Source organism: Lissotriton helveticus, chromosome 12 (genome assembly GCF_964261635.1).
Source record: "Lissotriton helveticus chromosome 12, aLisHel1.1, whole genome shotgun sequence".
Lineage (NCBI taxonomy): Eukaryota > Metazoa > Chordata > Amphibia > Caudata > Salamandridae > Lissotriton > Lissotriton helveticus.
In genome coordinates this window covers 344431344-344455503 of record NC_136073.1, presented here as the reverse complement: position 1 = coordinate 344455503, position 24160 = coordinate 344431344, and positions in this window count along the sequence as shown.

Genomic DNA, 24160 nt, shown 5'->3' with positions numbered 1-24160 from the left:
TCCACTTACAGCTGATCAGAGATATGGCCTTCAGAAGTGGTTGATGACTCCATTTGGCAATCCCCAGACTGATCTGAAAAAGGCAAACAACTGTGCACATTGCCAAACAAGAAACATCATAGAAAGAAGCTTTGGCATGCTCAAGTCCAGATTTCGGTGCCTGGATTTATCAGATGGAAGGCCACTGTATTCACCAGAAATGGGGTGCACTACAACATAACATATTTGTCAAAACAAATGTGCCCTGGGATGAAGATGAACAGCCCCCTGAACAAAAATGGATGATGATGATGACAAATCAGAAGGACATGCCATGCTCAACACTGCTGCAGGGAGAAGACGTCGCACTCACATTGTCACTCAATTCTTCACATGATGTTGCTATTCAGCATTTTTACCAACTTGCACTAATGTCTCAATAAAGAATATACACATTAAAGATTTAGCTTTGTGTACATTTTGTATAGAGGTCATACAATACAAATGCATAATATAGAAATTGCTCTTATGACATGTAACATCCCACTTTGCCACTGGATTCAAGCTAGCCTGGCTGAAGAGGGGTGTTACCCAGAAACAGGTCCCAGGATGCTTGTTTCCGGTTCAGGGAAGACCTGGCTTGGCAGTTCGGGCTGGACTGTTCCCATGAGGCACAGGGTCAAGACTGATTTGCATATAGCTGGGTCTGAACAGAGCTGGCAAAGTGAGCTAAAGAACCATGATGGATTCAACCCAAATTTGCGACTGGGGTGAGGGTCTGAAAAGTTTCATCCATCATCTCCTTGTGTTTGCTATGTAACATCTCATGTCATGAATCATCAAAATGATCTGTGTATGTAACACATGTGTACACATGGATTTGACTCACACAGAACAACATGAAAATTAAGGTGTTGCTCCGCTTGTGTGCGCACCCCATTGCTACAGATAGGACATGTGCATTCATAAGGCTATCAACATCTACAGATGTGACATACAGATTGGCATATGTGAAACACCACAGGCAACTGGCAAACTACATCAGTCTTCACTACATGTCCACCTGCCTCAAGCAGTGAGTGTCAAAAATGTCCAGGAGAGGCATTCACATTATTATTGCAGATGTCGTCACACGTCATGCCTATAGGCAATGCCATTAAATCTGCAACAGTGCATAATATGCAACAATGTGATGTGTCACATCACTAACATCAACAACTCCCATGTGAAATGTCAATACAGTGCACAACGGTCCCTGTGAACAATAAAGAAACACTGCATGTGTCTGCATGGACGTTTGCAGAGCCAAGCTGGGTCATGAATGAGGCAAAGAAATTAAACATATACACAAACAAATGTTCTTCTCTGTGCTTTACTCCGTGCATGTGCACAAACTGCTGGCATTCATTGGAAGAAGTACACCTGCACCATGGTGCAAGGATGGCTGGGTGGTGTGGATTACATGCATCGCTGCAGAAAGGGGCACCTTCATTCCGGAATCAACTCATTTAGGCAGATAACCCATTAGAATGTGTGATGTGTGAAGCAGCACATATCAAAACAGTGAAACTGTATATTTCCCAAAAATAAATGTCACTTCATTGTGGCTTGTGACATCAACGCAGGTGTAGTGTACCAGTTGAATGCAGAGATGCATGTATCATTGCACATAAATGTTGAAATGCAATAGTGGACATGTGTGTTGTATGCAAAAGTCACACTAACACCCATGTCCCTCCAACATGAAAGTATTTGTGAGAGGTGGGATTTGGCACAAACATATGTGAAGCCACACATATGTTTACATATGCCTACCATCCAAAACTACCTGAGAGCTACTTCACTCGCATGAGTGCCTCGCAGCGCGCACAGGAATAACGCGGCAGCGCTATTTTTAAAAAATTGACCCGTTTGACCATTTTATTTAATTTTTGTTTCTTGTACCTTGCTTTTAGCCAGAGTGCCTCTCCCTCACTTGCATCTTAATTGGACATTCACCGCACTTGGCGGGTCCCTGGATTCCCCGGTCTCTGCAGGTTTGGGTGCCATATTGGGGGTAGGATTTGTTTCTGCTAGCAGACCAGCTGTCGCAAGGACACGCTGGCCTGCATATAAGGGGGCATTATAGGCGGGCTCTTTCCTACCATCCAAAACTACCTGAGAGCTACTTCACTCGCATGAGTGCCTCGCAGCGCGCACAGGAATAACGCGGCAGCGCTATTTCTAAAAAATTGACCCGTTTGACCATTTTATTTAATTTTTGTTTCTTGTACCTTGCTTTTAGCCAGAGCGCCTCTCCCTCACTTGCATCTTAATTGGACATTCACCGCACTTGGTGGGTCCCTGGTTTCCCCGGTCTCTGCAGGTTTGGGTGCCATATTGGGGGTAGGATTTGTTTCTGCTAGCAGACCAGGTGTCGCAAGGACACGCTGGCCTGCATATAAAGCGATCTCCCTAACGCGCAGCGTTCTCGCGCAGCGTTCTCGCCGGAGTCACGCCAGAGTCCAGCCCGTCTGCGCCCGTCAGCGACCCGGAGGCGCTGGGGGCGTTAGGCTGGACTGGTCTCTGGCGGCCTTCTTATTTCACTTCACCATCATGCTCCAATACTTGGCGCAGGAGCTCCGCTCTTTACAGAAGGTGGGGGGTGCTTGTTGTAAGGTATTTCCGGCGCGTTACAAGGGCAAGAGTCGGTGCCCTGACTGTGGATGGCAGCCACAGAAAAATCGGGCTCCTGTGTTAGAGAAGGAGAGAGATAGTGTCAAGCATCTCTGTCTACTTTTAAATACTAGATCTCTCAGTCGGCATGCTCTGGATATTTATGATCTTCTGGTAACAGAAAGGCCTCTGTGCCTGATGCTGACTGAGACTTGGCTTGGGGAGCTCTCTAACCCCGATATTGCCGCAGCTATCCCTCCTGATTACAATATTCTTAGGCATGATAGGCCGAAAGGGTGTGGGGGGGGTGGCACTTGTGGTGAACAAACGAGCTACTTGCACCACTGTTTCTGTGGAGGCTATCAGGGGCTTTGAATCCCTTGCCTTCTCCATTGTACTATCGCCGCACCAATCTTTTAAAGGTCTTCTTGTCTATAGGCCCCCGGGGCCGACAGGTACCTTTTTTGAAGAGCTCCAGTCGATAATCTCGACATTGGCACTCAGATCCGAGCACTGTATATTGGCAGGGGATTTCAATATCCATATGGATGATGAAACGGATGCAGACACAATTAAAATGATGGACGTGACGGCTCCTCTTGGCCTCCTACCGTACCACTGCGGACTGACGCATGAAAAGGGCCACACCCTGGATCTGGTCTTCTCGACAATCTCTATAGAGATGTTAGTACACATACAGGTGCTATGGTCGGATCACAGGCTGGTCAAGTATTATGTGTCGGAGACAGGCAAACCATCTTGTGCGCCTGTCTGGCAGCTAGGCCAAGGATTGAGAGCGCTCTATCGGGTGACTCCAGAACTGCTGGCACAGGCATGTCTGGCTCATCCATGTATTTTGACAGGGGATCTAGAGAGAGATTCAGAGCGGTTGCAATTGTGGCTCACGGAGAGGCTGGATGATCTTGCCCCGGTGAGACCTCCTCGCAATATTGCAAAACAGGCGTCTGCCCCCTGGTTTACCGAAGAGCTGGTGGCCGCACAACGGCAGTGCAAGGTGGCAGAAAGAGCGTGGTGTGCGCAATATGATTCGGCGGCTAAACTCGCCTATAGAGCCTCTGTTAAAGCATACCACCGCGATATTCTCTCTTCGAAAAGAGGGAATTCATGGCCCCTCGTGCTTCTTCGACTCAGGCACCCCCCACGGAGGCGTGGGTGAGTGCCCTAGCCAATTTTTTTACATCCAAGATCAAGTTGATCCAGGAATGCTTCCCTTTGAAGGGGCCTGAAGTTTTCGATTGCTCAGTGGATGTTCCTGGCTTCTTAGTTAGTGCAGACCCGATTCTGGCAGACTTTCCACCACTGTCTGCTTCCGCGTCCTTGGACCTGATGGCCTGCCTCAAATCAGGATCACCTCATGACGCATGTCCGGCTAAATTTCTGGCAAAAATGGCTGAAGTCGTTAACCCGATTGTTAATCCTCTTTTGAATCGCTCTCTTAGGGAGGGTGTAGTCCCTCAGATCTGGAAGCAGGCGATGATCATCCCTCTGCTTAAAAAGCCCGGTCTGGACCTGGAGGTATTGGCTAATTACAGGCCTATTTCGCTTCTGCCTGCTTTTGCCAAGATCATCGAAAAGCACGTGCATAGGGTGCTCTCCGACTATCTGGAATCGCATGGTCTTCTACACTCCACGCAATCCGGCTTCCGCACTAATCTAAGCACTGAAACAGTGCTCTTGGAAGTTTCGGAGGCTATTAAGGAGGTGCTGAATTCAGGAGGCAAAGCGATGCTTGTGATGCTCGATCTGTCGGCGGCCTTTGACACCGTCCCCCACGAGGGTCTCCTCGTCAGACTTCATGAGATCGGTCTGAGGGGGACGGTGCTCAGCTGGTTTCAATCTTTCTTGGCTGGCCGCCGACAAACGGTCTGGGCCTCCGCGTGCTCCGCCGAGATGCCGCCACTGGGTGTCGGAGTCCCTCAGGGCTCAGTGTTGAGCCCGACTCTTTTTAACATCTTTATGACCCCTCTGGTGGCACTGGCGGAGTCTTTCGGGGCTCAGATCGTTTCCTACGTCGATGATACCCAGCTCCTCTTTAGTTGCAGGAAAGGATCGGACTTCGATGGAGAGTGTATCCGGGGTTGCCTTGGGGCTGTTTTTAACTGGTTCCAACTTAACAGCCTCAAGTGCAACTCGGATAAATCGGAGGTACTCTTCTTCGGCGGCAGTTCGGATCCAGACTGGCAGGAATGGTGGCCTGCGAATATGTTTCCTCCCGCAGGATCCTCCCAGTTGGCCAAGAACTTGGGGGTGAAGATCGATAATGGCCTGACATTGCGATCCCAGATTCTGGGTCTACGGGCACCCGCTTTGGTCTGCTCCGGATGCTTCGTAAGTTTCTTCCTATACTATCGGAGGAGCACAGGAAGATCATGGTTCAGGCCATAATCGGTTCGAGACTGGATTACGCTAACATTCTCTATCTCGGCCTACCGGAGTATCTGTTGCAACGACTGCAGGTGGTCCAGAATTCGGCAGCACGGGCCATTTTTGGACTACCTGGCCGTGTTAGAACCTCGGGCCTCCTGCAGTCACTCCACTGGCTCCCTATCCGGAAGCGGATAATTTTTAAGGCCCTGACCTTGGCCCATAAAGCCTTACATGCTACAGGAGCAAAATATCTGCAAAAAAGGTTGGCTTTTTACCATCCTGCAAGGTCTCTGAGATCGGGGTCTTTGTTTCTAGCTGTGGTCACTCGTATAAAAAGGGCTCGCATAGGAGGTCGATCATTCAGACTGCTGGCCCCGCAGCTCTGGAACACTCTGCCAGTGACACTGCGTAGCACCTCAAATCTACTGGCGTTCAGGAAGGGCCTTAAAACTTGGCTGTTTACTTTGTAGTTATAAGGTTCTACCACTAGCTAGGGATTTCCCTTCTTGTCTGCCTTTTTCCTCTGTTGTGTTGTGATACAGGTCTGAAATAAAGCGCCGGGATACTCTTTTAAGTGGCCGTGCGCCATACAAGACAAAAATAACATAACATAACAGGGTGCCTGGCTGTGACATGGTAAGAATTGTCCTTCAGGTAGTGCTGATGATCCATGATGCAACGTTAGGTGGACCGTAAAAGTACCACACACATCCCAACAATTAAAAAAATTTAAAAATATGGACACATATCCCATGATGTACGTGAAGGTCTGAAACAGAATTGACCACAACACAACAAAAAACATGCATGATGGTGAAAAGAAAAGCATACATGTGCATTACATGACGCATCACTTGCACAATACCATGCATCTCCACCTCTACATACCTAAATCAGGGTTGAGTCACTCCAACTCACAAAACGTGTTGCATCATCACGAAAAATGACGCAAAATTAAAAACGGGTAGCATCTTTGAGAATATTGACGCAAAATTATAAACGGGTCATTTTCATGTACAGATGCCTGTTACTGCATGAAGCCTAACACAATAAAGCTGAAACCCACGCAACACAGAAACATCTCAAATGCAGGTGTGCACTGTAAATGTTAATTGAGTCAAAATCACAACTCATCATCTGAAATATGACGTAAAATGTAACCTCGTGTAGCATCCATGCAGGAAACACAGTTACTTTCTCTTTCATTTACTATTACTAGGAGTGTACTTGGTGAAGAAGGCTGCTGTTGAGTGCTGTGCCAGTTATTTGACTTTGTACTGTGTTTTGAATGTTTTTTGTGTACTTTTAACATTAGTTTGTGTGTGAATTGTCAACTTAAAGTCTGTCTATTGTCTAAATTGTTGTTTTTTGGGGTGTGGGGGTTCATTTGGGGTAGATAGATGTAGGTTAGTCATAAGGGTGGTATTTCATTTTCTTATGATAAGTTTCATTTATTTAACTGTAAGTTTCACTTTCATTACCATAAGTTTCTTTTAACATGTCTGGCAGGTCTAGGAACCTGTCTCACAGACAGTGATGTCTGAGTCAGCTGGGCCAGGGGAGTCCACAGATTTTAATGCAGTTTTACTGAAAGTACATGTAAGCAAAATATGCCCAGATTCCGTGCATATCATTGACATGAATTTAAAAATAATTCTGCAACATAACATGTGAGCAGTTTTAGAAATCCAACCCTAAGATGTGGTACACCCATCAGATTTCAGATGTGTTGGTAATTAAACATTGGATCAATCAGGCACTTTCAATATCCGTAAAGAGGCTGGTCCAATTAGTTTGCAACTGAGGACTAGGACTGTCAGTCTGCCTTGAATAATTTCATGAGGTGATCATTGTGCAGTGTTACAAAAACTAAAGGTGTTTCCACAGAGGATCAGTATCTGTCCACGATGCACTAGTCAGGATTGTTGTAAACATTTGATGTATTTTTGAGTGAAGAATGTACCCAATACCCTGGATATTGGTTTCCAGGTAGAGGCATGTATCCCTACATCATCAGCCCATGTGTATGTCACCCTGCTGGTACTACATGGCATACTGCATGTCAGTCACCATAAGCAGTGGCATTCATTGGATGTGGCATCATTGTTGCACCACAGGCCACAGCTCTCCTCCTTACAAAGCATTTGCAATTCCAGTGCATAACTCTGTAAAGGTGTGAAATGGACGTACATGTGGGTCAAGTGGCTTGCAAACATCTAATTTGTAATCAACATGCGGAGGCACTGTCTGATCAGTTTCAGCTCATGGATCACATGACTACATGAATGCCACCTGGTGAACCATATAACATCAACTTGGTGGAAACTGATCAGAGACCATGATGTGTGCCTATTGGTTTGTCATGGCTCTGAGTGTTGTTATCAATTATTTTCCTGACAATCTGGGATTTTCATTGAATCATGAGGTTTTGCTCACAGTATGTGATGCACAACCTTTGCAGTGTAGTGTTGCTGTCTGTGACCCACTCAGTGATCAGATGAATGGCACAAGTTTTAGAGTCCGCATCTCAAATGTACGTGTGCATTTTCTATCTACATTTGTCAGTTATGTACACATTGACTGACACATGTGTACTTCTTTTCGAACAGATAACATGACTGCTGAGGTGGAACGAAATTTCCGGCTTAGGAAGACAAGGTACTCACACATCTGTGAGGTGACAAAGGGCTTCCGTTGTATGTCTCGCCTCTATGAGAAGCAAGAAGCAAAAGGCAGGCAAAACGTGCATTGCAAATGTACCCGCAAAAAGAAAATCTAAATGAAATGCAAAGGCACCCTCCAAGGACATGGGCAATGGAGGTTTTAATGCTTGACAGGCTGGACCATCTCAGGCATCAACACCAGTCCCAGGCCCTGGACCAACTTTGCCCTCAAGTGCTGGACAGTCTTGCGCCCAGGGAATGTCCACACAAGATGTGGATCATTTTAAACTCAAAATACGTGAGCTAGAACTTCAGATGGCTACGATGTTGCAGAAGATGGACTACCTGCAGCAGTGTGTGGCCATTTTGTATATATGTTTATTTGGTCTGTTATTATTATACTTAGGATTAGTCATAGTGTAGGTGTAGCATAGTTAAATTAGGTAGTGTTAGGTAGGGTAGTAGTTTTTTTTACTTGTACACAGGTTTGAATTTTAATTAGATTTTCTTTTTTTCTATTCTTCGGGGTTGGTGGGTGATGTAGTGTTTTAAGACTTCTTTCATTCTAATAAAAAAACAATATATTTTACAACTTTTTTTTAGTTCATGTACTAGAATAAGTATCTTTATGTCCATTGTGCATTGATGTGTTCAGAGTGAGTGGGGGCTGATGTTTTAGTGGTCTAACGTGATACATGTTTAGCTTAGGATAAGTTAAGTTAAGTAAGGTAGGTTAGTCATAGTTAGGATTCGTAGATTTTTAGATAGAGTTTTGGCTTTTAAGATTATTTAGGAAAAGTTATTTAGATAGTTTAATAGATAATTTTATTACTTTTTTATTGTTAATACATTTTAAGAATTATTCAAATTTGGATATTGTTGCTTGATGGTCAGCATTTCATTATTGTAATATTTGAGTCATTAGGCACATGGAATGGGCACATGAACTGGGAGCATGAATGCAGCACTGCTGGGCCCATGATACGGGGGCACGAATAACCGGAGAGTGAAGGAAGGCCACCGTGCCCATCTGTGGGGTTAGTCTCCTCCCCATTTTTCCGAATAACAGCAAGAAGGTGGCACAGGGAACGATGATGCAGAGAGGCCCTGCCTGACTTTAAGATGGCGCCTGACCAGTAAAAATTCCCGAGTGGGGGCCCCTGCAAGCAATCAGCGGTGCTGGAGGGTGGACAGCAAGCAGATCCCTCCCCTTGTACCCTGGTCATCTTGAAATGAGGAGAGGGGGTAGAATGCTATTAACCAGCAGACATTGAGGCTTCCACGGTGCCTGACCTTAAGAAGGCGCATGGGAAGGACTGGACCCGCTTTGAGAGTGAGGCAGAGCGTATCCACTTCGTTTGATCTTCATTTCTCAGGCTCAGTGGACGCGCCGGATATTTTGCCTGGAAGATTGCTGCAGATTGAAGTGAGCGGACCCCCCGACCCCTTCGCCGCCCCCTGCACGAGTCAGGATGGCGGACCAGATGCTGCAACCCCAGGATATCGGCTGTGGTCCTGCCCGGCGCTTTTGACCTCAAGGTACCCTGAAGATTGAGGTGAGCTGTGTCCACCCCCGCCCCCTGCCCCACTGCACGAGTCAGGATTGCGGCTACCACTGCGCTGCCCACCTTATGGGTGATATGTCCCTGCTCGCTTTCTGGTCTACTGCTCGACTGGAGCGCCTAGGGTCTCCAGGGGAGATCTTGTGGCCCTGTTTTGGATCCAATGAGAGTCTAATCTTTCCCTCTCCACTAAGCTCTATTGTACTTGGAACAGGAAAGGGGTCCCAGGATGCCTGACCCCAACATGGCTGACAATGATTACTTCTACCCCCTTGCCTGACTTTCGATTTCTCAACACCTCCAGGACTATGCCTGACCTCAAGAGGACCTCTACAATTCCTTTGGTCCATGGCTCCCCCTCTTGCCTTCCTGCTCTATTGCATGAATTGAATGACTGGTGCCGGAGCTTCTCCACGCCTTTCAGGGCCTGGGTGGCGTGTGCCTGGGGGCTATTGGTGGTCCTGAGATTCACAGAAGCGCTCCGGGGGGCCGAAGGGGTGGGCACATGATCAGGAAACATGAGAGGCCTGCTGCAAGTGGTAGTCTGAGTCAATTCCACACACCAACACCCGAGTGAAGAATGAACAAAACTACAGGAAAGCTGGTTTCTCCTTCATTTTTGCATCGGCCTATATGGTAGCCCTAGCTCCCTTCTGGCTTGTCTCTACGCCCTCCCCCCCCACCTTCTTCGTTTACCTCTATCCTCATAGCCTATGTATCTATTCTAAACTCTTTTGCCCGAACTTTGAGACCTGAGCAACATGGCTAATGCCCGATGGAGTTGCTAGACAACTAATGAGGAGATTGGCCATCGTTTCCCCCTCGACCGACACCTACCCAGACAGACATTGGACACAGTTCTTCCTCGTCTCCCTGCTATGGCTCCTTCCTCCCCTCCTTTCCTATAAATTCTCTCAACCTCGTTGTTTGTTTACTATACCTTCATTGCTATTGTAACTGATGTAATGTTAACACAATGTGCCTCTGTTATAGCGCTCTGATACCGACGGGTAAAGCCAGTGCTCCCTAATCCTCTTGATGTACCTTCTAATGCAACGTTCCCCTGGTTTTGCGCTCTGATCCCTCTGGGTCTAGATAGCGTTATATAACCTTCACAAATCAAATAAACTTAAAACTGTCTTTCCTGATCTTGGAGACCTGAGAAACATGGCTGATGACTGGTGGAGCTGCTTGCCCTCTAATGAGGAGATTAGCCCTTATTTCCCCCTTGACCGCCACCTACCCAGGCGGGCATTGGACATTGTTCCTCCTCGTCTCCCCACTATTACTCCTTCCTCCCCCTCCTGCTTCGAATTATTGTAACATTGTTTATGTGTATTGTACCCTACTATGCTCTTGTATCTGATAGAACTTGTAATGCAACAATTCTAAATGTAAAGCGCTCTGATACCCTCTTGGGTCAAGTTTGTGCTATATAAAACTTAATAAATAAATAAATGTAGAAGCTTCATATTAATGTATTTTGGACATGTTATTTCAATACTTGAGACTCAACAGTTTTGTGCAGACACTTTTGTGGCTTGACATACATGTGACTATGATTTTTCAAATGGGTATACTTGTATGTCTATGTAACAAGACTCGTTGTCAACTATCTTTAGTGATGATATATTTGGGTACATAGGTGTTGTTCCTTACACAGATGGTCAGGACTTACACACCACACATTGTCAGTTTAGGTGTTGTTAGAGCTATTTCATGTTCATGGTTTACTAGTTATTGTGTTACAAGTGGCAAATTCATACCAGTGCCCACCACAATGTCTGTATACAGGACAAGTTGAGTGGCATTGATGGTGTATGGAGTACAAAGGTACAGCTTTGCACACATCCTGGTCACATCTTGGTTACTGGTATGACTAGTTTCACTTGTTGGTGACATTTTGATGAGTTTACAGAGCATCATTTATATTTTATATTGCAATATTTGAACATGGATTGCAATATTAACATTTTAACACTTACCAGACAAAGATCGAGTCCTTACACACTCTGTCACGGGTGCTCAAACCTATTTACAAACCACAATTACAATGACATGGAGAAATTGGTCAAACATAAAAAAGGGAACATTGCTCTTGTCACACAAGTCGGTATGCTGCACTCATGTTTACAGTGGTGTGGGGAGTGAAAAAATAAGTTGTCAATGTTTTTGTTGTGAGGTAGACATTGTTATTGGCACAATGTTTTGATCTTCACACATAAGGACAAACATGATGGAGGGGCACAGGTGTAACCTGTAGGGAGAGGAGATTGTCTCTTGGTGATATGTGGCAACACTGGAGATAAAGTTCTCTTTGTAAATGACACCTGTGACACTGTGTGATGTCAGTGTCCTGTCTTGTGCTTAAATTGTCTTGCAGTTGAGTCATCTTCGTCAGAAGATTCTGCTTGTTGCTCAGTGGGCTTGGCATTTGCAGGCTGTGTGTGAGGACTGTGACCAACAGCAGTACAATACAATACGACAGCAGTGACAGAGGAGGTTTGAGGTACAGCATTTCTCTGTGACAAGATGTTGGGTATTAGCACGTTGATCAATGATAGCTGGTTTCTGAGGACAGACAATAAATCCCTATGATAGCCAGACATTGTTTCAAAGTAAGTGTCCTGCTTTTGCTGCTTGTCACATAGGATTTCATAAATATTTGCAAGATGTTTTGCCACCTCTCTGCTGCCACTTTTTATTGCCATTTGTTCGTGCCTCAGACTCATAACACCAGATATGTTATCTAATAATTGTATGAGGCCAGGGGTTGGATTGTTGATGGATTGTTCCTGATCCAGGATGACAAGTTCACATTTCAGGCTTCTGAGGATGGCCTGCAGTGTACTGCCCACATTGTCCACAGCCACATGCACCTCTCTGAGAAGGTCGCGCTGTAGTCCAACAGCTGTTCTTTGGAAATGTAGCTGTTTGTCAAATACAGGGGGTGGAGGTGTAGTGACGATGCAGTGTTGGAACTTGTTTGAGTTTCTTCAGGAGCAGCGACAACATTGGTGTCACTCTCTGATGGCAGAGAAGGTGACCATATGGTATACAGTATGTTATCAACAGTGTCATGGTCTATGCATGCTGTGGAACGCATTAGGCATTTGCTTGGCATAAATACGCTGGGCACATATGAACATTCCTCCTTGTTCCTCCTCACTAGGCCAGCCATATAGTGGCATAGCACTCAGATGCATTTTCTGATTGACGATTGCTCAATAATCTGTACACGCAGCAGTGGACATGGGTGTTGCATGAACATATCCACAGCAATACACATGTCACACCACTGGCATACCAAATGTAGCATTTACAGAGTGAATTTTTAGAGGCACATGTTAAGACACGCAAGGTGGCTTTACCTGTCCTTGTGAAGATCATGCACCAAGGTACGCCAATGGTGCCTCATGCAACGTATTGCTCGGGTGGGTAAACAGGATTGTATATCTGCCCCATCAGAGAGACACATGGCAGGGGTTTTTTGGCATGTGCAAAGTGTGATTGTCATATGTGATTTACTTCCATTATGGATAGGTGGGACTGGGGACAGGTCCCTGTGAGAAGTTAGCCTGGCATATGATGTCCACTAGTTCTAGTGGGCACCTTGCACCTGTCTAATCGACCCTTATTGATGGTGGTTGTAAAGTCAACCTTATATAAAGCTATCCTAGTGGTAGCATGAACCAGCAGTCTTCAGGCTAAGACTTCAGTAGGCGAGTTAAGCAAGTTGTTTAACCATATATAATCCCTTGAATACCAAATGAAAGGACACCACACAAGGTATATATCGAATATATATGTATTTAATCTAAACAAAACCCCTCTGCAATCTTTATGAGGTCAGAGGTAAAAATACAATACAAGTCACACAGTTAATATACGATAAGTTGCACAGTACACGTTATGCCTTAGGGGCCCCACAAACCATATACAAAGAAAGTGGTATAAGTACCACGTGAGAGTTAGAAAGCAGGCCTGGGGCCTGTGGAATCGCTGGGGCTATACTAAACAACCAAAGGTTAGGAGGTAGGAGGCCCACGGGAGATGCGTGCAGTTTCTAAACACAGACGCAGGTTACTATTGACTTTCTATGGGAAACGAAGAAGTTACAAATACACAATTTAAGGACACTTCCGGATGGACTAGGATGGAACCCTTTTAAACTAGGACACTTCGAGAGTCAAGACCCACGGGAGCACCGGAGTACTCGTGTTACCTCACCCAGGGAAGATGGGTGCATAGGTGTCTTTTCGTGTTGGGATTCGTCGTCATTTTCTATGGAGAGCTGCAAAGAAGTGCTGCAGGCGACCAGAGGAAAAGTGTCCGGGTGGATCCAAGAGTGGATCGGAGATGTGAAGAACCTGAAAGCAGAGGGGACAGAGTCTGGCTCACTAGCCAGTGACCAGGAAGGTACCAGGAAGGAACCAGGCGATGTCGGGTGCTTGAAGGTGAAGAAGGTGAGTTTGTCTCTTCAGCCACGAGGTCCAAGAGGCATCGACGATAACCATGCACTGGATTCGAGCTGTCCCACAATGGATCTAGATAACTGCGGTGTCGGTATCCGGACCCAACAAGCCTTGGCAACCGCAACCCACGTAGGATGACAAGATTAACTCTGTTGCAGACCAGCAAGGTCTGTGGCACTTCTCCTTTTCAGGGAAGCTGGAGCAAATCTGGAGCGACCAGGAACGCAAGTTAGATTCAAGATGGCGTCTTCAGGGGGCTCACTAGCCAATGGGCAAGGAACCGAGAAGACGCGTCAAGCTCAAATGCAAAGGTGGGGCCCATGGGACACTCGCGGAGTGTGGGGGCCTGGGCTTCAGTGCAAATGGTGCTCAGGCTGGGGCTTCTGGTACCCCAATGCACAACTTACTGAGGCTTCAGGAAAGGAGTGCAGGTAGCAAAATGCAGGATGTCTAAGAAGTCCGGTCACACATCTCTCGTGTCCGCCACGGGTCTCAGCTTTGCTGTGGATGTGGGTCAGTATCAGAGAAGTCTGGAAGTCCAGTTCTTTAGTCGCAGAGTCTTCGGGTTCTGATGGGAGCCTTGCAACTGCAGACCGGCAAAGTTGCTGTTGGTGCCTTTTTGCACAGGGTGGTCACTCCTTGACCACAAGGGAGATGTCTTCCGTCTTCCAGTCAGAATGGAATGTCGAAGGTCCAAAATATGTCTTTCAGAGATTCGTCCAGGAGAATCTAAAGTCCCAGGGACACAGCTCCTATACTTATACTAAGGATGGGGCTGGATTACCGGACTAGGTCCCTCCTATGGGTGGACCTGAAAAGGGGGTGGTTACACCCCTTTCCTTTGTCCAGTTTCGTGCCAGAGCTGGGGCTGGAGTGCCCCAGCAACTGGTTTGAACCGGGCTATGCATGGTGCACCTTGTGTGCCCCAGGCAGTGTCTAAATGCATTCACTGAATGCACCCCTCCCTGCCCCAAAACACAAAACCCCTGTCTGGAGAGGTGCCAACACCTCCCTGGACAGGAAACCTATTGTCCAGGCCTCCCCTGCCGGAGTTTCTCCCAGCAACAGGAGGTGAGACTCGTGATTGTGGCAGCAGCATCCATTTTGTGATGCTGAGGCTCTGTTTATCTTTAACCGGGTAAAGCAGTAAATACATGTCTTCTCCCTCTAGAAGGGTGAAATGCTACCCCGCCGCCAGGACTGGCGGGGGGGGGGTAGTCTTCCAAAGTGTTTGACACATTACATGACATGTTTTGATAAAGCCAAACCAAAGTTAGCATTAACCGCGAGGATTATAATGCACCTTTATATAGTATATGGTATGGCTATGTCATAGAACAGCTATAAGGAGATGATTCCGAAAGCTGCAGAGGGGCTCAGCTCATGCTAGCGCACCCTCTCACATAAAACCAAGCACTCTGCCTCCAGGATTGTTGAGGCCTACCATAGGAGTGGCTTATAGGTGTATATGTGTCTATATATAAAGGTAGATATAGATATACTATATCTAAGTAAGGGGTGACTACACCACCTTACCCAGGCTGTGTGAACAGACCTGTGGTGTCAGTTTGGAAGGCAAACGAGGGGTGGCACAATACATGCTGCAGCCCCTGGTAGGCCTAAGGTGCACCTATGCCGTGGGTACCTAGGGTACACTATACAGGGGCTCACAAGGTTGACCCAGTAACCAATCTGGTATGTACCTAAAGTACATGGTATCAATTTAGAGAGAGAACAGCTGGGCTGTGGGTCTGATTAGCAGGTCCACAGCCACATTAAAGTAAAAAAAACAGAGAATCACAGCAAAAAGTGGGGTGACCATAGGAAGCAGACCCTACTCTCCTACAGTCCCAGTACATCAAAATACACACAGCAGACTGTGACACAAGGACATATCTAGCTGAGATCACCACCATGACACATTACTCATATATGTGCACTTATTGTTACTTACCCGTTGACTGCTCTTGATTTTCTAAGGCTGCACTGTCCTGTCCTGATATTCCAGTGACCAACTCCTCTGGGATGACAGCTGTCACCCGCTCATCCAGGACATCCAGAAACTCCTGTTCGGCAGGACTACCTCTCCTGTTTGTAATGATGCCTTATGGTTTGCCTCTACCTTTTCTTTTGTCCTGCGCTTGCAGTCGTTGCAGCGCTTTTTACAGTGGACAAAAGTCCTCTTAGCCTGTCCTATGCTGTTTACCTTTTGGACAATGGTCTGCCATATCGCCTCCTTTTTGGCAAGTGGCAACTTTGAAATCACGAAGAGCTGGTACTGGTAATTGGTCACCTCAGTGACCAGTATTTAATTCTCCTATTGACTGAAGTTCCATCTGTGCTTCTGCTTTTCCAGGGTCTCTGCATGTGCATCAGGGCTTTTGCTGTGGGTGGTTGCTGGAGGGTCCTGAGTACTGCAGTTTCCTTCCTGGTCCATTGCAGACTCATCTGTGGTCCCCAAAGGCATTTTTTAGGATGTGCATTGTTTTTCTGGTGCCTTTTTGCCACTTCACGCAATGATGAGTGTCGCAGAGTGCTCGAGCTGGCGTTGCTTGACGCAAAACTGCCTTACGTCACTATCTTAGCAGTTGTGTCAGGCTGACTTGCGGCAGTTTTGCGGCAGTTCTGCAGCACCTATGTCAGTTCTTCTGACGCAGGCTGCCGTGTTGCGCCACAGTCTGCCAAGATGTAAATTGGCGCAACCGTGGCGATTAGTGTTTTTTTTTACACATCGCTGTGTTTCGCCACTGATGCGTCACTTCTTATAAATCTGCCCCTTAGTATGTGTAGATATGGATGTGTAGAATATCTAGTTATGTATCTATTTAGTCCAAGGAAGGTAACAGAATAAAGGTATTCACAATTAGTTTGAATTTCTGTTGCTTTCTAAATTTCTCAAATGCACTGGACCCAGTTTATCCCCCCAAAGCACCTGAAAGCTTATACATGCATGGTACTCTCTCCCTCGGAAGGCCCAGAAAAAAACGGATGATGGTAAACCTTGGCAGGGGTACATATCTGTATGAGAGAAATTGAATAGAATTATGTGATGTGCACTAATGTCTTGAGCTGGTTTCATTCATCTGAATGTTAATGGATATGACCGACGACAGTCTTTTTGCTGTTTTCATAATTAAACTTAACTAATCACTGGTGAAATGGCAGGCTATTAGGGACCATTCTTTTCAAAAAGTGATATTATCCAAAAGATTCAAAGTTCATTTGTTACTAGGATACCCCTCAGTGCTGCATTATCCCTTAGATACTCAGACATTAAGCTCGTTTGGTTAGGTTATGTATGGAATCATATAAAGAATCCCTTTCTTGGCAATGAGTGCTATTATATTTCGGATGGGGGTCAGAATTTGGCTACACCCAGTTATTGGATTGTCCTATAATTGTTTTACAGAGGAATGCTTGCTGGAACTTAAGATATGCTGTTCTCTTTTTCTTTTCCCCATCCCCCCCCTTTTTTGCATGGTACAGTGTGGTAGAAATGGGGGCTGACAATTATTATGATTTTTTTGTAAATTGCAGGTGGGTTTTGGGTTGGTGTTGGGTTGGTGTTGGGATGGTGGTGGCCCCGTGGAGTGCCCCAGAGGGCTGTCATATCAGCTGACAGCAAAGGGGGTGGATGATTCCTTTTTCCAGACACGGGGTGGGATGGGTGGGTCCCAGGGGTTTCAGGGGGGTCGAGGGAGGGGTGATTTTTCTCTTCTATGTGTATGACTCACTTGGGGGAGGTGAGGTTGGGGGGTTTAAAGAGTCAGAATCATTGGAAATGGCATTTTGAATACTATTTAAGACTTGAAAAAGGGAGACAATTAGAGATTAAAGTTAGGGAGGGACTAACAAAGCCAAGACCAATACAATGCCTAGTCTGAAATATATGTGTTGGAAAGTTGCTGTACTAAATCAGCCCAGAAAGCAGCATTTTATTCGGGAGGAATTATAAGCTTATAAACCACATATATTGCTAATAACCGAAACTCATTTGGCATATAAAGAAAGGCAAATGTTAAAACAGCTGGAGTAAGATCGCCGTATTTGCACATCTCAGACAGCCTCAATATGGAGGGGGGGGCTATAATAAAATCAAAGAACTTGGTAATCAGAGTTCTTAGAACCTCTGCAGGTAGTAGGGGGAGGTAGGCTGTAGTCCAGCTCGTAATTTATGGGTACAAATATACTATCTGTGTTGTTTATGGCTCGAATCTGGACGATCTGGATATGTTCGACTATTTGAGTATGGAATTGCTGGATTAGCCCGCCGAATTAAGTTTTATGGGTGCTTTTAATTGTGTAATTGATTATAGTATCAACTAACTAACCATCAGGCACACATAAGGATGACTAAAACTTCTGCTTTTATTTTGAAACTCATGCAGCTGCATGGGTTAGTGGAAGTAATGAGAATATTCTTCACTCTTATACCACAGTACATTTCCTACTCTTCCCCCCATAAGCAGGACTCACGAATCAACATGATTCCTACTAAAGGGCAGATATTGGAGTGAGCATGTAGTGAGATATGCCCTAAGATTACATCAGATCACAACCCTATATTGTTGACTTCGTAGGTATCACAAGTTGGGGGGGGAAGCCGATGTCCACTCTCATTTCCTTGTCACCTTCTTGCTAATCTAGATTATCGGCCGTATTTTATAAATTAACTTGTAGAATACTTACAAATAAATACGGGCTCTGCTTCAGTTGCAATTGTATGGGATTGGATGAAGCAATACATTAGAGGGTGATTCTCCAGTTTATTTTATATAAAAACAAATAAGTGCAGGACGAAGGGGCTGAATGCCAGCAGGATTGTCTGGAGTTAGAATTGTGGGTTATGATACATTTAGATCTTTTATCAGAAACCTGATGTGCCAGGAGGCAACCAACTTTCTAACGATAATCATATTGATACATGTTATTCTTCCGATAGTTTGCAGCTACCTTCTCTGTTAGTCCCCTATGAAGCATCTGCCACTTCTCAAACAGCCTCAGAAATATGGACTGCTCACATAAGTTACTAAAAAGTATCGCCTGTGCATACTGCAATTATGGGTGATGACGGGGTGGTACATACTCTCCTTCAATCTATAGCTGAACAGTTTACCTTCTTTTACCAATGGGTTTATAGTAAACCCGACTGGATTGACTATTATACTGTCACTAACGATTTGCAGGGAAGCTGTCTACCTCAGCTTGGTCCCCAGTAGGAACTTATACTACAAGAGGATATTGGCATGGGGGAGATTGAAGCAGCTATCAGTGCTTTGCCATCAGGGAAAGATGCATGAGAGGATGCAATACCCCTCGAATTTCATAAAGTATTTATGGATATTCCGGTACCAGGATTTATTGATCACATCTATCAGTGGTGGAGGTGTAGCTCTGGCATCGTTAGCGGTGACTAATATCGTGGTGTTTCTTAAAAAGGATACTGCACCTGAGGAAAGGGGTTCATAGCACCCTATTTCATTGATAAATGCAGATGCCAAGGCCTTCTCCAAAATCTTGGCAACATGTCTGTCTCACCTCATGCATGAATTACTGTCAAACCAACAGCATGTGTTTGCCCCCGGGAATGATACTATGGCACATACCAACACCGCAATTACAGTGTTTGGTGATGCTGGTAAAACCAAAGACTGGATGGGCATGATAATGTTGGATGTTGAGAAGGCCTTTGACCAGGTCACTTTGGAATCACTCTGACTGACTATTGGAGCATTTGGGTTAAGCAGCCAGTTTATTGCACTGGTGCAGATTATGTAAGAATCCGGTGGCTAAGGTTTTGTTGGGGGGCAACTCATCTCCTTTATCTACAATAAATAGAGGCACACATAAGGGGTGCCCACATCTATTACAGAACAAGGGTAAACAGCCAGCTAGATTAAATGATATTGAGCTCAAAATAACTGTGTATGCTGATGATATAGCTGTCTTTGCTACTAACCCGCGTGCTACTCTTGATCTTATCTCAAAGGAGGCAGATTGTGCTTTCTCTGGGTACAAGTTGAATTTATCTAAACACAGATAATTCTTAATTTTCAACCACTTTCCCTGATAACCGGAGTTACCGATACAGCTATGTATTTAGGAATAAGGCTGAGCAGTTGCATGGAGGGTATCACTATGCTTAACTATAAGCCCCTTTTGAAGACTGTAAAAGCCATATTACTGCAATGGTATTGGCTCCCTCTTAGTATTATGGGTCATTGTAATATTATAAAAATGAATATACTGCCAAAGTCCCTTTATTTAGTTCAATCGATACCACTTCATGTTCCTGATTATTTTTTTAAAAGTCTAGAGGGTGTGGTCAGTAGTTTTATATGGGGCTATAGGAGGGCTAGGCAAGCTATCCACCTTGTAAATCTCTCATGCATACAAGGAGGATTTAAGCTACCAGATTTCAAGCTATATTTTTGGACATCGTTCACCGGCAATATTCAGAACTTACTGACTGATTGTGAACCTGAGTTGTCTACACTTGGATATCAACTCTCATTTGTCGGGAAACAACCTTTACAACGCAACTTTTACAACGCACTATCATTACAACACAGTCATTACAACACAACATCCCTTACAACGCATGCCATTACAACGCATCCATTACCACGCATGACACTACAAAGCATACAATTACAACTCATGTCATTACAACTGGTGACCACGGGTAACGGGGAATCAGGGTTCGATTCCGGAGAGGGAGCCTGAGAAACGGCTACCACATCCAAGGAAGGCAGCAGGCGCGCAAATTACCCACTCCCGACTCGGGGAGGTAGTGACGAAAAATAACAATACAGGACTCTTTCGAGGCCCTGTAATTGGAATGAGTACACTTTAAATCCTTTAACGAGGATCCATTGGAGGGCAAGTCTGGTGCCAGCAGCCGCGGTAATTCCAGCTCCAATAGCGTATATTAAAGTTGCTGCAGTTAAAAAGCTCGTAGTTGGATCTTGGGATCGAGCTGGCGGTCCGCAGCGAGGCGAGCTACCGCCTGTCCCAGCCCCTGCCTCTCGGCGCCCCTTGATGCTCTTGACTGAGTGTCCTGGGGGTCCAATGCAAAGCAATTCAACGCATACCATTACAACGCATAGTACCCTTACACTATCCAACACTTACCCTACTGTTGCACCCCCTGGAGTTAGAATACTAAATTGTACCCCTACACTATCCAACAATCGGTCATTGATCTCGGTTAGCCTCAAGTTACAGCAACTTAGAAAATGTGGATTCTTTATTATACACCAGACTGTATCTGAAAATGGGTATCGTCTTGAACCCCTGAAAAGTCATACTGCCCGGAGTGCCGCTGCTATGCGGCCATATAGTTCATATGTTTGCTGAATATCCAGTGCTTAAAGACTTTTGGGGTAGTTTATTTCAACAGACATCAGCACATTTGGAGTTTGAATTCCATCTCAGTAGTATGGAAATGTTGTTGAGTCATAAACCAGATGTAGATGTCAGCTTAGGTTCATTGATCTCGATTATAATTGTTAGTGCTGGTTTATGCATTACCAGGGTATGGATTGACCCTTTACCACCAAGAGTGACAGAAGGGTGGGCGATGCTATGTCAAACCTATGAATGTTAACTAACAGTGGCTAAGGCTAGGGGTCCTCAATCCTTTAAAAGGGTGGACAAATGTGGCCCAGGTTGCAGTGGATATAGTTTCTGAATCTTTATAGCTGCAACTGGATTTCATATAGATCTATCCATCCCTTTGTATGTCTATCATCATCTCTCTCGTGGTTTTCCCTTTTTTCTTTTTCTCTTTGTGTTTCTCTTGTGCATCTGCATGGTGACCTTGTCGAAATATTGGTTCATATCATGGATTTATTGTATCAAGCATTTCAGACCCGGGGGTATTCTTTAAAAAAAAAAAAAAAGGATTCATATAAAGAATTCTAGTGCTCTACCTGTGACAAGATTTTGTTATGTTGAGGTCACTTAAAATCGGTGGGCATGAGAATATTGAGCATGACTTTGTCACCTGTATAAATTAATTCTCGATTTTCTGCCAAGGTGCCAGCTAGTCCTATGGTGTATGATTGTAGAAGGTATAGTTTCAAGGGGAGGTAGTTCTTATCCATATTCTAGCATTGAAGATATGTGATTCCTATTGTTTGATAATAGACCCAAAGTCAAGTTGTGGTCTAAAGAAATCTGTTATGCTAAAATTCCTGTAGCTGTAAACAGCTGATGCTGTCCTTAACAAAAGGGGTAAACGTGTAATGAAATGAGTGACAACACCACGTGGATTTTAAACATCTTATTTATTCTTTGTAATTGTCTGGTCCTATCATGGCCGAGTGACATGTATCGCTTGCAACACCATCATGTTTGCAGTTTTGCAGTGCCATGACAACGTGTGCTTTACATCAACTTTGTGAACACTATTTACTTTAAAAATGCTTTAACCACCTTTGTCCTGCCATTTCAGATGACCAGTGTCTTCCCATATATGTAAGTCCACATGAGTGTGTGCATGTACTTATTTGTTAAAATGATGACTAGCGAATCACAAGAGAAACCCTTATATATTACCTGGGATATTGTTGGCCCTGATGAAGTCCTCCTTACCCACATGACCAACATACCAAAGGACAAATTACCAACCAATGGCCATGAATAGCAGGACTACAGTACTGACGTCTTTTCAATCTTTGAAGAGCGATCATTAATAAAATTGTCTTTCATGGTTAGAACATTTACACTACCTACAATATGAAGAGCTCCCAGATCTCTGGTTTAGTCCACAAAGATGTATCATCATTCTGGGTGATGGATTCAATGAGCAAGCATGACACGAATGAGGACCCTTTAAAAACTCCTTTACATTGTCCTGGCCGGGTCACAGAATCAAACAGTCTTGTTTTTTACAACACCTGAATAAATGTTATCTTACCTTTTCTATGGAATCACACTGTAACTACTGGTAGATGTTAAAGTTCTCCTAAAAATATCTCCTCGTTTCCTACTTTGGTCAGAGTTAAAATTATAAACAATTGAAAATATGCTTTCGCAATGGCTGTAAACAGTGCATATTGGTACCAAAGCACAATTCAGATAAGGTCTTTTGGATAGAGCAACATCAATGCACTGTCTCTCTGAGGTTGTTTTGATAGAAAATGTGCATGCTATCTGTGGACTATTTCTGGATCCTGTGGATACATTAACAATGTATCTATGGGAGCCAGGGATGTTTCAACCTTCTATAGTTCATTCTAGCCTGACCAGAGGATGGAGCACTACAACTCTTCCATCCCATAGTGCCGGAAAAAATGTTTACACAACAGGGTCCACCAACTTCACAGCATTCGGGAGGCAAAACATCACAGAATTGCAAACGGATAAAAAGAATCTATTTTGAGCAGTCTACATCCATTTATAATAATGTTGATTTACAAGACATCAGTAGTTTTTCTCGCTTTCAGGGTCAGATATTTATATGTTTTCTATTTAAACCTACATAAAAACTACTGAAAAGCTGTACACCAAATTAAAAAAATACAGAATAAAATGGGCACTGTATCCAAATGGCACCTTTTACCATGGACATCTGTGCATAAAAGCCTTAAGTATTGAATACTAGCTTTTAGAAAGATGCAGAATGCTTTTCCGATGTAATGTGAGGTAACCAGACTATAAAGAGGCTATCACCGCCTCTATAGTTCTAATATGTGATCTGTGATGGATGGAAGGCTCAGGACGCCTATCCTACTGGAGGTAAGAGACCCACCACCACTGCAGAAGAGTACAGGGTCATGGTGGCTTATAGGCAGGGAGTAAGGCAGTCGCATCTGTTTAGGAAGGGGTCTGGAAACAAGATACATCTATTGGACAGTCATACAGTGCCCCCCATGCGGGTGACGGCTACCTGATGATCCTCTCAAGGCTTCTCATCGGATACATGTTCGGCTGGTCTCAATCACCCTACTTCATGTATACTCAAGCACTACGCAGGGGCATTTAATCAGTCCAGGAGTTTGACTACATACGTGCCCCAAAGCGTGGCAGCTCCCCCTCACCCCCTCTGCTGTAGGTGTCGGGACATGGCATCTGGGTCAGCTGCTGCTCATATATGTACTATTCGCAGCCAACATTCAATTGGAGGCATCCGGGCAGCCTTCCAGGACATTGTAATCAAGCACTTAAAAAGCGCTGTGTCAGGATGCAACTGTACATAAATTACTGCTGATATATGCTCCATCACCTGTGTCCACACCATGGCAATGTCAGGCACCCTCATACCATTTGTAGAAAGGTCACATCCTGGTGGTAACACTGCAGGCATAATGGGGCCACACCCAGAAATATGCTATGGAATTGGTGCTGTGTAATGTATGTGTGATTTAAATAATTGAATTGTGTAAATCTGAAGGGGGCTTTTCAGGAGGCACGCTTCCCCTTTTCCATGGCC